At 45.3% G+C, this 12,354-nt stretch overlaps 1 protein-coding gene across 2 annotated transcripts in view; it reads right to left on the reverse strand.

Annotated features, from left to right (window-relative positions):
* NDRG3 (NDRG family member 3) overlaps positions 1–6,805 on the reverse strand; it is a 77,494-nt gene extending 70,689 nt beyond the window's left edge. The window contains exon 1 of one of the 2 annotated variants that reach the window (XM_024743162.1): positions 6,747–6,805. The gene's annotated coding sequence lies outside the window, so the exon portion shown is untranslated. The remainder of the gene's footprint in view (positions 1–6,746) is intronic. The other variant, XM_024743165.1, reaches the window with a different exon arrangement.
* Between the last annotated feature and the right edge of the window lie 5,549 nt (positions 6,806–12,354).

Here is a 12,354-nt window from a genome sequence, read left to right on the forward strand (position 1 = left end):
ATAGGCCCACCTTCCTGTCGTGTCACTCCTGGATTCTGGCAGCAGGTGGTAAACAGGAGGTCTGCAGAGACTGCCAAGCTGGGGATCTGAGTCTGCTTGTATAACCATTCTATTCATCCCAGGGTACTGGTACAGATAGCTATTAGAACAAAGCAACACACATCTAGGGGAGTTCTTGTTAATCCCAGACGCCCATCAACCAGCTGAAGCTCTAACAAGGGGGCCATACTAAAGTCACTTTAGAAGCAGAACCGCTACCCTCTGTCTCCAACTCTTGACACCAGGAAAGCTACTGCTGGCAAGGCTCTCGTACGTGCTCTTGGGATGGGTTCCAAGCTCCCACCAGCTATAAGATAGAATCCCTGAACACAATCTGTTCTTTAAGACAACGTGAGTGGAGGTAAAGGACAAATAAGAGCCCTAAGAGGCAATACTTAATACTCATACTAACTTGATGCTCATAAGATACTGTATGATCACTGACTCTGTGCCAGATACCAGAATAAGCAGTTTCATCCATTATTCCATTTTATTTTCCCACACACTTATAAGATAGTACTGTAATCTCCCCATTTTACAGATGAAGAAACTGAGGCTTGGAGAGGTTCTGTAATCTGCCAAAGGTCACACAGCTAGCAAGGGGTAGAATAAGGATTTGCACCTGAGCAGCCTGCAGCTAGAGCTTGGGCAGACCTCTATAAACGACTTTTCCACTTGATGCCAACTGACCATTAATTCTTCTACTTATTTTTTTCAGCTTTGGCTACTGGAGTCTACCAGGATCTTAATGATCAAAGAATTTTGAAAACTGAGAAGCACCAAACAAAGTTTAGGTATTATTATTATCATCATTATTACTTCAATGAATAGGAGAGACCTGCACCAATCTGGAAGTATTTGAAAAGCAATTACCCTGTGGACTGTCTAATCACCCTAAGTTACACTTTAGTCAACATCCTGGTTAAAAACCTGGGTCCCAGAAAGCCTGGTCCCCAGAGCTTTCTCAACTACGGGGATAAAGAGATAATAGCCTGATTCCTCTCTTCTCCTTTCTCTGCCAATTATTAGGTTTCAAATTAAATGGTTTTAGAGCTAAGAAATCTCACAATTTCAAAAAGCATTCATTTTTATCCTCAAGTTGAAAGTTCAGGCTTAAACGTATAGAAGCACTATAAGGATAAAACTGTCATTTTTAATAAACAACTGTGTCTCTTTTGAAAGCAAATGGTGGTTCTGGAAAGATTATCATATGACAACTACCAATTAAATGAAAAGCTGACATGACTTCTCCTCTTAAGTTATCATTAGAAAAGAGAAGCAAGTATTTATGAGCTAAATTTTCCTTATCCTGATATATGAGTTTTTGGGCCATCACACTCACAAACATAACTGGCTCCAAACCTGAAACAGCATTACCTTTAAAAAGATACTGCAAAATTTATAACAACCAAAAAAACCTTAAAATAATTAGTTATAAAATCAAGTATGAAGAGTGGCTGTATCAGAAATTTATATGTGGTCAATTGAAAACTCAAACTGTAGACTGTGGGCATTTTTAGGTGGTAAAGGGATTACAATCAAATGATATAGCTAAACTCCTCTATTAGGGAAATTAATTTTAATTTTCTATATTGAATCTCTGAAGAATATAAAAAGTAGCACCTCCAAACAAAAAGTGGGGGAGGGTTTCCCTGGTGGCGCAGTGGTTGAGAGTCCGCCTGCCGATGCAGGGGACACAGGTTTGCGCCCCAGTCCGGGAAGATCCCACATGCCACAGAGCAGCTGGGCCCGTGAGCCATGGCCGCTGAGCCTGCACATCCGGAGCCTGTGCTCCACAACAGGAGAGGCCACAACAGGGAGAGGCCCGCGTATCACCAAAAAAAAAAAGTGGGAGAGAAGGGACTTCCCTGGTGGTCCAGTGGTTAAAACTCTGTGCTCCCAATGCAGGGGGCCTGGATTCCATCTCTGGTCAGGGAACTAGATCTTGCATGCATGCCGCAACTAAGAGCCCGCATGCCTCAACTAAAAAGATCCCGCATGTCACAACTAAGACCCAGTGCAGCTAAATAGATAGATAGATAAATATTTATAAATACATTAGAATTAGCACTGTGATTAAAGAAAAAAAGTTTCATTTACCAAAGAAAGCCCTGGTAAATACTCATACTAAATCTAGTTAAGTTTTTGCGTGCTATTTTCAAGCAGTCTCTTAAAAAAAGAAAAAAGTGGGACTGGGGGGGATGGTTTAAAAAGGTCTTTCAGAATAGATGACTGGACATCCAGTTCTGCAGTAAACCCAAATGTTATCAATCTTTGGACTTGAAAGTCCTTGATACACCCTTTCTTTTCATCATCTCTATTCAGGTTTGTCAATTTTTCTTCCAGAATCTCCCATTTGCCCTTTCCTTTTCTTTCTGACTGTCCTCACTTCTTGCCTGGATTTGCTCATTCATTCATCATTTACCAAGTGCTTATTATCTGCACAGAGCTAGACCCTTGTCCTTGAGCTTAGGAAGCTCACGTGATACTCAGCAGAGCTGCAATCTACCCATCTCGATCACCAGACTACAAGCTTTACCAAAGGCTTTGTATTTCCAGAACCAGCAGCAACTGGCATAGAGCAGACACTCTAAAAATGTTTGTTGTATGACACTAGATTACTTTAGCAAGCTCTTTTTTAAATCCATAAATATTTTAGTGCATATCTTCAAAAAGGACTCTTACTTTTCTTCCCTTTTTAAAATACAAAAGCTATATGTGCACAATGCAAAAATAGTATCGAAAGGTATGGAGTGAAAGTGAATTCTCCAACCTCCTAAATCCCACTCCCAGCAATGACTACTATTACAATCTGGAATGTATCTTTCCAGAACTTTCCTATGCTGGTATATAACACACACACACACACACTCTTACACTTTTTTGGAACAAGTTGACAGTTTCTGACTCTAGCTTCTCAACTTTTTTTTTCTTTTTTTAAAAATAAATATATTTATTTATTCATTTTTGGCTCTGTTGGGTCTTTGTTGCTATGCACGGGCTTTCTCTAGTTGTGGCAAGCGGGGGCTACTCTTCGTTTTGGTGTGTGGGCTTCTCATTGTCGTGGCTTCTCTTGTTGCAGAGAACGGGCCCTAGGCACGCGGGCTTCAGTAGTTGTGGCACGCGGGCTCAGTAGGTGTGGCTCACGGGCTCTAGAGCGCAGGCTCAGTAGTTGTGGCACACAGGCTTAGTTGCTCCGTGGCATGTGGGATCTTCCTGAACCAGGGCTCGAACCCATGTCTCCTGCATTGGCAGGCGGATTCTTAACCACTGCACCACCAGGGAAGCCCCGCTTCTCAACTTTCTAATCCAGCTCAAGTTCTCAAAGTGCTGTCCCTGGATCAGAAGCATCGGCATCATCTGGGAACTTGTTAGCAATACAAATTCTCAGGCCCCACTCCAGACCTACTGAATCAGAATCTCTGGAGGTGGGGACCCCACAATCTGTGTTTTAATTAACTCTCCAGGTAATTCAGATGCACACTAATGGTTGAGAACCACTCCTCTAACAGTCAAGCCACCTTGGTCAAGCTGGGTTTTTTTTTGGCTGCATTGGGTCTTCGTGTGCGGGCTTTCTCTAGTTGTGGTGAGTGGGGGCTACTCTTCATCGTGGTGCGCAGGCTTCTTATTGCGGTGGCTCCTCTTGTTGCAGAGTGTGGGCTCTGGGCACATGGGCTTCAGTGGCTGTGGCTCGCAGGCTCAGTAGTTGTGGCTCACAGGCTCTAGAGCGCAAGCTCAGTAGCTGTGGCACATGGTCTTAGTTGCTCCCCGGCACGCGGGATCTTCCCGGACCAGGGCTCGAACCCGTGTCCCCTGCATTGGCAGGCGGATTCTTAACCACTGTGCCACCAGGGAAGCCCCAAGCCGGTTTTTTATTTTCATTCTCCCTTAAACATTATATTGTCAGGCATTGTAACCTTGCTTTGGTTTTACCACCCTATTTCAAAATGCATTTCTTGTCCTTTTGATTAATTCTGATCATACCAATCTGTTAAAGCCCAGAAAGTCCTCGATCCTCCCCAAAGTGCTCTCAGTACCACAGCTCTTACTGATCCCTCTTGCTCCTCCCCCTCCTATGACATACCTAGTTCCTCTACCATACAATTTCACAATTAGGTACGACTTTTCCACTTGATGCCAATGATAGAGAACAGTTCTTTACTCTTCCCTTGAAGACATGAATCATATTTTTGTCACCTCTTCCTCACCCCTGTTCTAAGCACAAATTTTAATAAAGTTGCCGGTCTTTAAGGATAAATTCACCGAGAGAAATACTGATAAACTTTTGATGGATAAAAAGTCTATATTCAAGTTGTAGCACCACTTCTGCGACCTTGGACAAGCTCACTTCTCAGGATGAAGGCCGTAAAAGCAAGACAGCTGGACTCAATGACCTAACACTTCCTTTCAGCCTTGAGCGACGTATGACTTTATGAAACGTCTCACATTGGAATATCTTATCCCATTATACTTGAGTATACCATCATACTCATATCGCTTTGCTAGTGAGCTCTTTGAACAAGAACTAAGAGACTCTTCCACCATACCCAGCACCATGCCTTATGCATAACAGCTCAATCTATTTGCAGAAGATCATTTGGAAAAATTATTTTAGAAGTTTCATTTATGTAGAGAACCTATGTACTTTGGCAGACCTACTGCCTCCCAAAGGGCCCTTTCAAATATTTGTTATAAATACTATGAAATGATTTATGGTAAAAATTGCGATTACTCTGATAACACTGGGGCAGTCGGCCACGTAAGGCGAAAGAATGTAAAAATGAATCTTACATGTATTTAGGAATAGACTAAAAAGCTATAAGCCTCAGGCTACCTTAGTGCAACATGCAAATAAAAACAGTCCTGTACACTTAGGTGACATATACCAACTCCACCCTTGGGCATAAACAGGCTTCCTGACATAGGACCTTTTTCTGCAAATTTTCAGACACAACAGGGTGGACTAGAGACCTCTGAGTGGCCAGTGATGACCAGAAGTTGAAACTAAAGAGAAGGACAGCTAATAGAAATTGAAGGGCAAGAAGGAGGAACAGAAGGGCAGGAAAACATCACCTTTAAGTAATGAAAAGGAGCAACGGAAATTCACTGAGTCTTTACCAAGGGCCTATTATGAGCCAGTCACGTGGGGCTGCAAAGATGGCCCCTGACCTCAAGGGGCTAACAGTCCAAAGGGTAAGACTGAAGCTTCTACCCCTATCTACCTACCTACCTACCCACACACACACACATATACATATGTATGTGTGTGTAATTCTAATTGGGAAAATGAAGCAAGGAAGGCTTCACAGAAAAGGTGGTAAGTTAATGGAGTTTTGAAGTGTGTAGGAGGGTTTGCTAAGGAAGAAAAAAAAAAGTTTGAGCTAGTTGTTTTGGGGAAGAAACATTCGCATATTTTTACAGCCATTCCTTTGGGACTTTAAATCGGTGAGGCTTCTCAGATGCAACACTACCTTGTCAATGCTCTCCTTCTCTTTTTACTTCATCTTAAGTGAGATGTTCAAGCCCAGCACTGGAATAGAGCCAGAAAGCCCCAGGATAAGGGGAATGCTCGCCAGATTCGCTCTGTCACCTCCAAATTCAACCAGCCCAGCTATCCCAGTCTTGCACTGCTAGCAGCCAGAAAAGGAAGGCTAATAATATCCTCTGGGGACAGAATCTGGACTCACGCAGACAAGGCTTACCCCTGCTCTGCCAGTAAGCCACCTTGAGAGCGTCCCTGCCTCCTAAGCCTAGTTTATCTGTGACAGGGAGGCCAGCTCTGCAGAAAAAAAGCTGCATGAAAAGGAAGGAGGACGCATCCGATGGCAAAGCGCTGAGATACTGAGATAACCTTAAAATGTTTGGCAGGAGCCCTGGCACACAGCAAGCGTTGGATGAACGTGAGCCCTTAATTAATAACATTACTATTACCTTTATTACAGTAACACCTCAATTGTACTCCAACAACAAGAAAATGCTGTTTTTGCAGCCTACTTTTATGACGTCGAAGAAGCAACTCCAGAGATGAAAGTGCATTTCAGATTTTTTTTAAAGGGACAAGATCGAATTCCAACCGCACTAGCCTGACAGCCCCAAACCCTGAATTCAAGAGCCATTCCTGCCTCTCGTCTGGCGCGTGACCTTGGGCAGGGCACTTCAGCGCTCTGTGCCTCAGTTTCCTCATCTGTAACGTGGGGCTAAGAAGCCCCTCCCTCGCATGGTCGTCACCGGGTCCAGCCAGAGGGTACTCTTTGCGGCACCGGCACCCCACGGGTGCAAGGCGAGCTCCCGGCCCATTTTCCAGGCCCCCCGCCGGGCGGACGGGGCAGACGAATGCCCGACCCCGAGGCCCACCGAGCTCCGCCGCCTGCAGAGCAGGAGCGGGAAAGGGGGTCGCGCCTGCGGTGGGTCCCTGAGGCTGAGCTGTTGGGCACCCAGAGGCTCGGCCGCCTGCACGCTGTCGCTGGCGGGTTCGCCCTGGGCCCCGCCGCCCAGGGGGGGAGCGGCCGAGGGAGGCCGGGCTGCCCCCGGGTCCCCAGGAGAGGAGGGCGGAGGGCGCCCGGACACCTAGACGAGGTTGGCAGCGCTGACCCGGTGCCCGGCCGCACTGGGGTGATGAGGCGGGGAAGGAGAAGGCAAGAGGAGGGACGACCCCGCATGCAGTATGGCGCGCCCCCCGCCAGCCGGGCTGAGGCGCTCACACTCACCCGAAGCTCCGGCACCCGCCGTCAGCACAGCAGCCGCGGCGGCGGGAGTAGGGCGGGGGGGGTGGGAGGAGGCTCTGCGCCCGCGCAGGCGCGCTGAGGACGCCAGGCGGCGCATATGCGCTGTGCCCGCCCGCCCGGGGACCTACGGAGAAGATGGTGGCTGAGCTGGCGCCATTTTCCGTGTACAGGAGTTTGCCTGATTTTTCGTGGTTTCAGTTCCGCTTGGCCGACTCTGGTCTGAAACTACTGAATGGAAAATAAGTAAATAATTCGTACGTTTTAAATTGCTGTGCTGTCCGGAGCAGTGTGTCGAAATCTCTTGTCCTGCTCCCTCCCCCGGGGAAGTGAATCATTCCTTTGTCCAGCATATCCACGCTGTATATGCTACCTGCCCCCTTAATCATTTAGTGACGGTCTCTCATCAGATGGATTGTCTGCATATGGCAGTGTTTGTGTTCAAGTAACCCTTACTTTACTTAATAATGGCCCCAAAGTGCAAGAATAGTATGGCTAGTGATGTGGATAAGCGAAAGAGAAGCTGTGAGGGGCTTCCTTTAGGTGAACAGGTGAAAGTTCTCAATAAGGAAAAAAAACAAAAAAACGGTATGCTGAGGTTGCTAAGAGCTACAGCAAGAATGAATTTTCTGTGAAACTGCAGGAAAAAAATCTGTGCCATCTTTGCTGTCGCACCTCAAACTGCAAAAGTTAGGGCCGCAGTGCATAAAAAGTGCTTGAGAGTGAAAAGGCGTTAAATTTGTGGAAGACACGAACAAAATACATATTCTGTTGACAACAACGTGTTGCCCCAGAAAGCACTGAGCCTGTTGTCAAAGCCAAGTTCATGTGTCTGACACCCAGTGAGGCCAAACCAACCAAAACGTTGGAGTTCGGAGCAAAGATCCATTGCAGGGCCAAGCGAGGAACAATGGACTGGTGCTCAAAAGACCCAAACTCTTTCAAGGAAGAAATTTTAAAGGCAACATTTGGGGTGAGGGCTGCAGGGTGCCTAACTTTCTTCTGATTGGTTGGTGGTGAGGTAACAGGGTGATGTTTCAGGAATCTTAATCATGGACTTTCTGGTTCCAACCAGTCTGGGATCTAGTGCTTGTGGTCAGCATGCAGTCACCATCCTCCACCTGGGCCTAGGAGACCAAAGCCTCTTTCCACAGACAAGAAACGGGGACATGGAGGGGCTTTTGTACCCAGGAGGGCCCCACTGGGTCCTGCTCAGTTTCAAGCCTATATAAAGACTTCAGCAAGGACTCCTCTGAAGGGAGTGACACCAAGCCATTTACTGCAAATAAGGGATTGTTACACAGACTCAGGAGTATTTTGGACAGAAAAATAGAAAAATTGCCAGAGAGACTGAGTCTGCCAGTGAAGAAGTGATACTGAGCAGGACCCTGTGGGGGTCCTGGGCACAAGAGCCTTTCTGTGTCCCCTATTTCTTTTCTTTTTTTCTTTTTTTGGCCACACTGCTCAGCTTGCAGGGATCTTAGTTCCCCAACCAGGGATTGAACCCTGGCTCTGGCAGTGAAAGCACGGAGTCCTAACCACGGGACAGCCAGGGAATTCCCCCACCCACTCACGCCATTTCTTGGTTACAGGAAATAGGCTTCTTTCGGCCTCCAGGACCTTCCTGAGTTGCAAAAGCAGATTCAAACAGTTGCTAATTAGGGAAGGGATGGGATGCTGAGACAAGGTAGGGACAGTCAAAACCAACAATAATGCAGCCTTGGGGCAGGGTCCTGTTTCCCACTCAAGGGATATATGTTACAATATCTTGTTATCTGCTATCTTGCAGATACTGAAACCCCCGCGAGGTGGGAGAAATCAACTGTATGCTGCCCACAAGCGCGTAGATCCCAGACTGGTTGGAACCAGAAGGTTGATGATGCTGACTCCCACTTACCTCACCACCAGCTACTTAGAAGATTGTCCACGAGCTGATCACGCCCTCCTTGAACCATTACTATAAAACTTCTCACTACCCCCTCCAGGTTGAGATACACAGTTTTGAGGGCATTAGCCCACTGTGGCCCTTTGCCTGGAAAAGCAATAAAGCTATTTTCTACTTCACCCAAAACTCTGTCTCTGAGAATTAATTTGGTGTCACGGTACGGAGGCTGGATTCAGCTTCAGAAGCTGTTGCCACATTTCCAGCAGAGTTGAAGAATTTGATTGAAGAGAAATGATACCATCCAAAGCAAGTCTTCATGTGACGAAACTGGGCTTTTCTGGAAGAAGGTGCCCAATAGAACCAAAAACCATCTGGGAGTTCTGTTTTTTTTTTTTTAAGTATGAGCCACCCATTCTCCTTGCTTGGCCCTTGCAATAAAACTTTCTCTGCTCCAAACTTGGACGTTTGGGTTTGTTTGGCCTTATTGTGTGTCAGGCACACAAACGCATTCGGCAACAAACCTACCTTCACAGAAGTGCAAAGGAGGCACCAGGTCATAAAACATGGAAGAACAGATTAACTCTTACTATTGGCAATGCTGCAGGGCAGATGTTAAAGGGAGGAGTTGTGTACAGAATGAAGCATCCACAATCTCTCAGAAACAAAACCAGGAATTATCGGCCCATATTCTGACAACATAATTAGGTGAAAGTTATCTTGTTTATGAAATGGTTCCACCAATGCTTCTTTCCAGAAGTGAAAAACATTTAGAAAAGGAAGGGTTGGAATTTAAAATCCTATTACTAATAGACAATGCACCTGGCCATCCTGAATCTGCTATGAAAATGAAAATGTCAAAGTTGTATTTTTACCTCAAATACAACCTCATTGCTTCAGCCACTTGACAAGGCGTCACTTGGTTTGTCAAGGCCACATACACCTGCCTGATATTTGATCACATTTAGTCAGCAATGAATGCAGACTTTCATCTGGACATAAAGCAGTGCTGGAAATCATTCGCTATTGCCAATGCAATACATTCATCAAAGCTGCTGTGAAGGAATTAAAACCAGAAACTGTAAATGCCTGCTGGTAGAACTTATGAAGTCGTGAATGATTTTAAAGTTTACTGAGGCTCGATGGAGAAGTTAGGAAACTCATTCACGTAGCAAGACAAGTTGATGGAGAAGAATTTGCCGACATGCTTGATGAAGAAGTGGAAGAACATACTGAAGGCCACCGAGAAGTGTTAACAAGCGAGTTATTGGAAGAACTTGTGGAGTCATCTACAGAGGAAGAGGAAGGTGAAGAACCTGAAGCAGAATCAGCGATGTGGACATTACTGAAACTTGCCAAAGTGTTTCGAATTTCACAATCAATTTCAAAATTATGGAATATGATCCTCAGATGAAAAGAAACACTGTAGCCATTCATGATCACCAAAGGGTTACAAACTCTGCAGCAACACTGTGATGAGTTAAAGAGACAGCAACTCCAATGACAACGTTCTTCCAAAAGCTTTCAGCAAAAAACCCTTCAACTATCTATCGTGGATCCCCAACCATCAACGTCATCTGCTCCTGACGTCCAACCATTGACATCATCATGGCTTGATGATCCTCCTTCTGATGTATGGTCAGGTCAATAGTAGCCTAATGCTGTCACTTCATCACATAGGGATTGTATCATCTCGTATCATCTGTGAGAAGGGTGAGTACAAGACAATACATTTTGAGAGTGAGACCACATTCACTTAAATTTTATTACAGGGGACTTCCCTGGCAGTCCAGTGGTTAAGAATCCACACTTTCAATGCAGGGGGTACAGGTTCGATCCCTGGTTGGGGAACTAGGAGCCCACATGCCGCATGGTGCAGTCAAAAATTTTTTTGAATTAAAAAAAAATTTTATTATAGTATATTGTTATGATCGTTCTGTTTTGTTATTGTTGCCGTTAATCTCTTAATGTGCCTAATTTATAAATTAACTTTATTGTAGGTGTGTATATATAGGAAAAAACTTAGCACATGTCGGGTTTGGTACTATCTTGCAGTTTCAGGCATCCACTGGGGTCCTGGAACGTATCCCCCTTGGTTAAGGGGGGAGTACTGTAGTCTGTAGTTTTCTTGCTGTGGAGTCTCCCTGGAGAACCTTAAACTAGAACTGCTCAGAGGGAGGGGAGTTGAGTGCTGTGTCTGGCTGGCTTCTCGCATTCTGCCGAGCTGCATCCTTAGGAAGCCCCTAAGAGCTCTTTACAGCAGCAGGCCCCAACCTTTTAGGTACCAGGGACTGGTTTCATTGAAGACAATTTTTTCCATGGACGGTAGGCGGCTGGGGGGTGAGGATGGTTCAGGCGGTACTGGTCCACAGCCTGTGGGTTAGGGACCCCTGCTTTACAAGGCACAGCATCCTCCTTTGACGTGGGCCCTGAGAGGTACCCAAGGTCACATGGTACCTAGCACAGGGTTTGGCATGAGGAAAGGGCTTAGTAAGTTTTTAGTGAATGAACCAGTAACTTAAGAACTAGATATAGGACAGGGAACTCTATGCAATACTCTGTAATGACCTATATAGGAAAAGAATCTAAAAAAGTGTATATATGTACGTGTGTAACTGATTCACTGTGCTGTACAGCAGAAACTAACACAACATTGTAAATCAACTCTACTCCAATAAAAGTTAAAAAAAACCAAACTAGAATCCAAGACAGGGCTCCTAATTCTTAGTTCTCCACTGTATCACCTCTACTACAGCCACCAGCCACACCATCTCCTTTTCAGAGTGCAACATGAGAAATGGAATTTTTCCCCCCAGAATGATTACATTAAGCTTAATTACACCCAAATTTAAAAAACACCAAAATGTACAGGACATACTCTCACCATTTGGAGAGAGGTGATCTCTCCCCATTTCACAGAAAGGAAATTGAGGATAAGGATGAAGATTCACTCCAAATTCTACACTCTTTCCACTATACTGTTCTGCTTCTGAGAGTAGGCAATTAACACCACTCCTCTGATTCTTAAAAGCTTTCCTCGGGTCTGTCCAGTTTCCCTTCTTGCTCTACTCTGGAAAATATTATCTACTCTTAAGGCTTTAATAACTAGGTATCAGTAACTTCCAAATTTTATTTCTAGTCCAGGTTTTCCTACCCAGTTTTCCACCTGTATATCCAACAGTTCTAGTTGACACGTTTGGCATCCCAAACTGAACCGCAAGCTTTCCCATCTCATTATCTGCTCTATTACCCACCCCCTCCATCATATTCATACCACTGTTCTAAACTTACATTATTTAATCTAACCCTTATAGCATCCCTGTGATACAGATTCTATCATTCCCCCAATCTTACAAATAAGAGGTTAATTAACTTTTTCTCGGTCAGTTAATACGTGGCAGTTAGGCGTTTGTAACACGTAGGTGACATGCCTGCTATGTTCCAGACACTGTGGACGACTCCCCACACTCATCCATTGCCAACTCTCAGCACAGGTTGTCATTCCCCACCTGATGACTACAATGGCCCAACTGGTCTCTCACACCCACACATACTTGCTTCTGTCTGTTCTCCAAACAGCAACCGGAGTGATTTTTTTTGGCTGCTGCCGTGTGGCATGCAAAATCTTAATTCCCTGACCAGGGACTGAACCCACGCCCCCTGCAGTGGAAGTGCAGAGTCTTAACCACTGGACCACCAGGGAAGTCCCTG

Source organism: Neophocaena asiaeorientalis, unplaced genomic scaffold (assembly GCF_003031525.2).
Source record: "Neophocaena asiaeorientalis asiaeorientalis breed wild unplaced genomic scaffold, Neophocaena_asiaeorientalis_V1.1 scaffold82, whole genome shotgun sequence".
Lineage (NCBI taxonomy): Eukaryota > Metazoa > Chordata > Mammalia > Artiodactyla > Phocoenidae > Neophocaena > Neophocaena asiaeorientalis.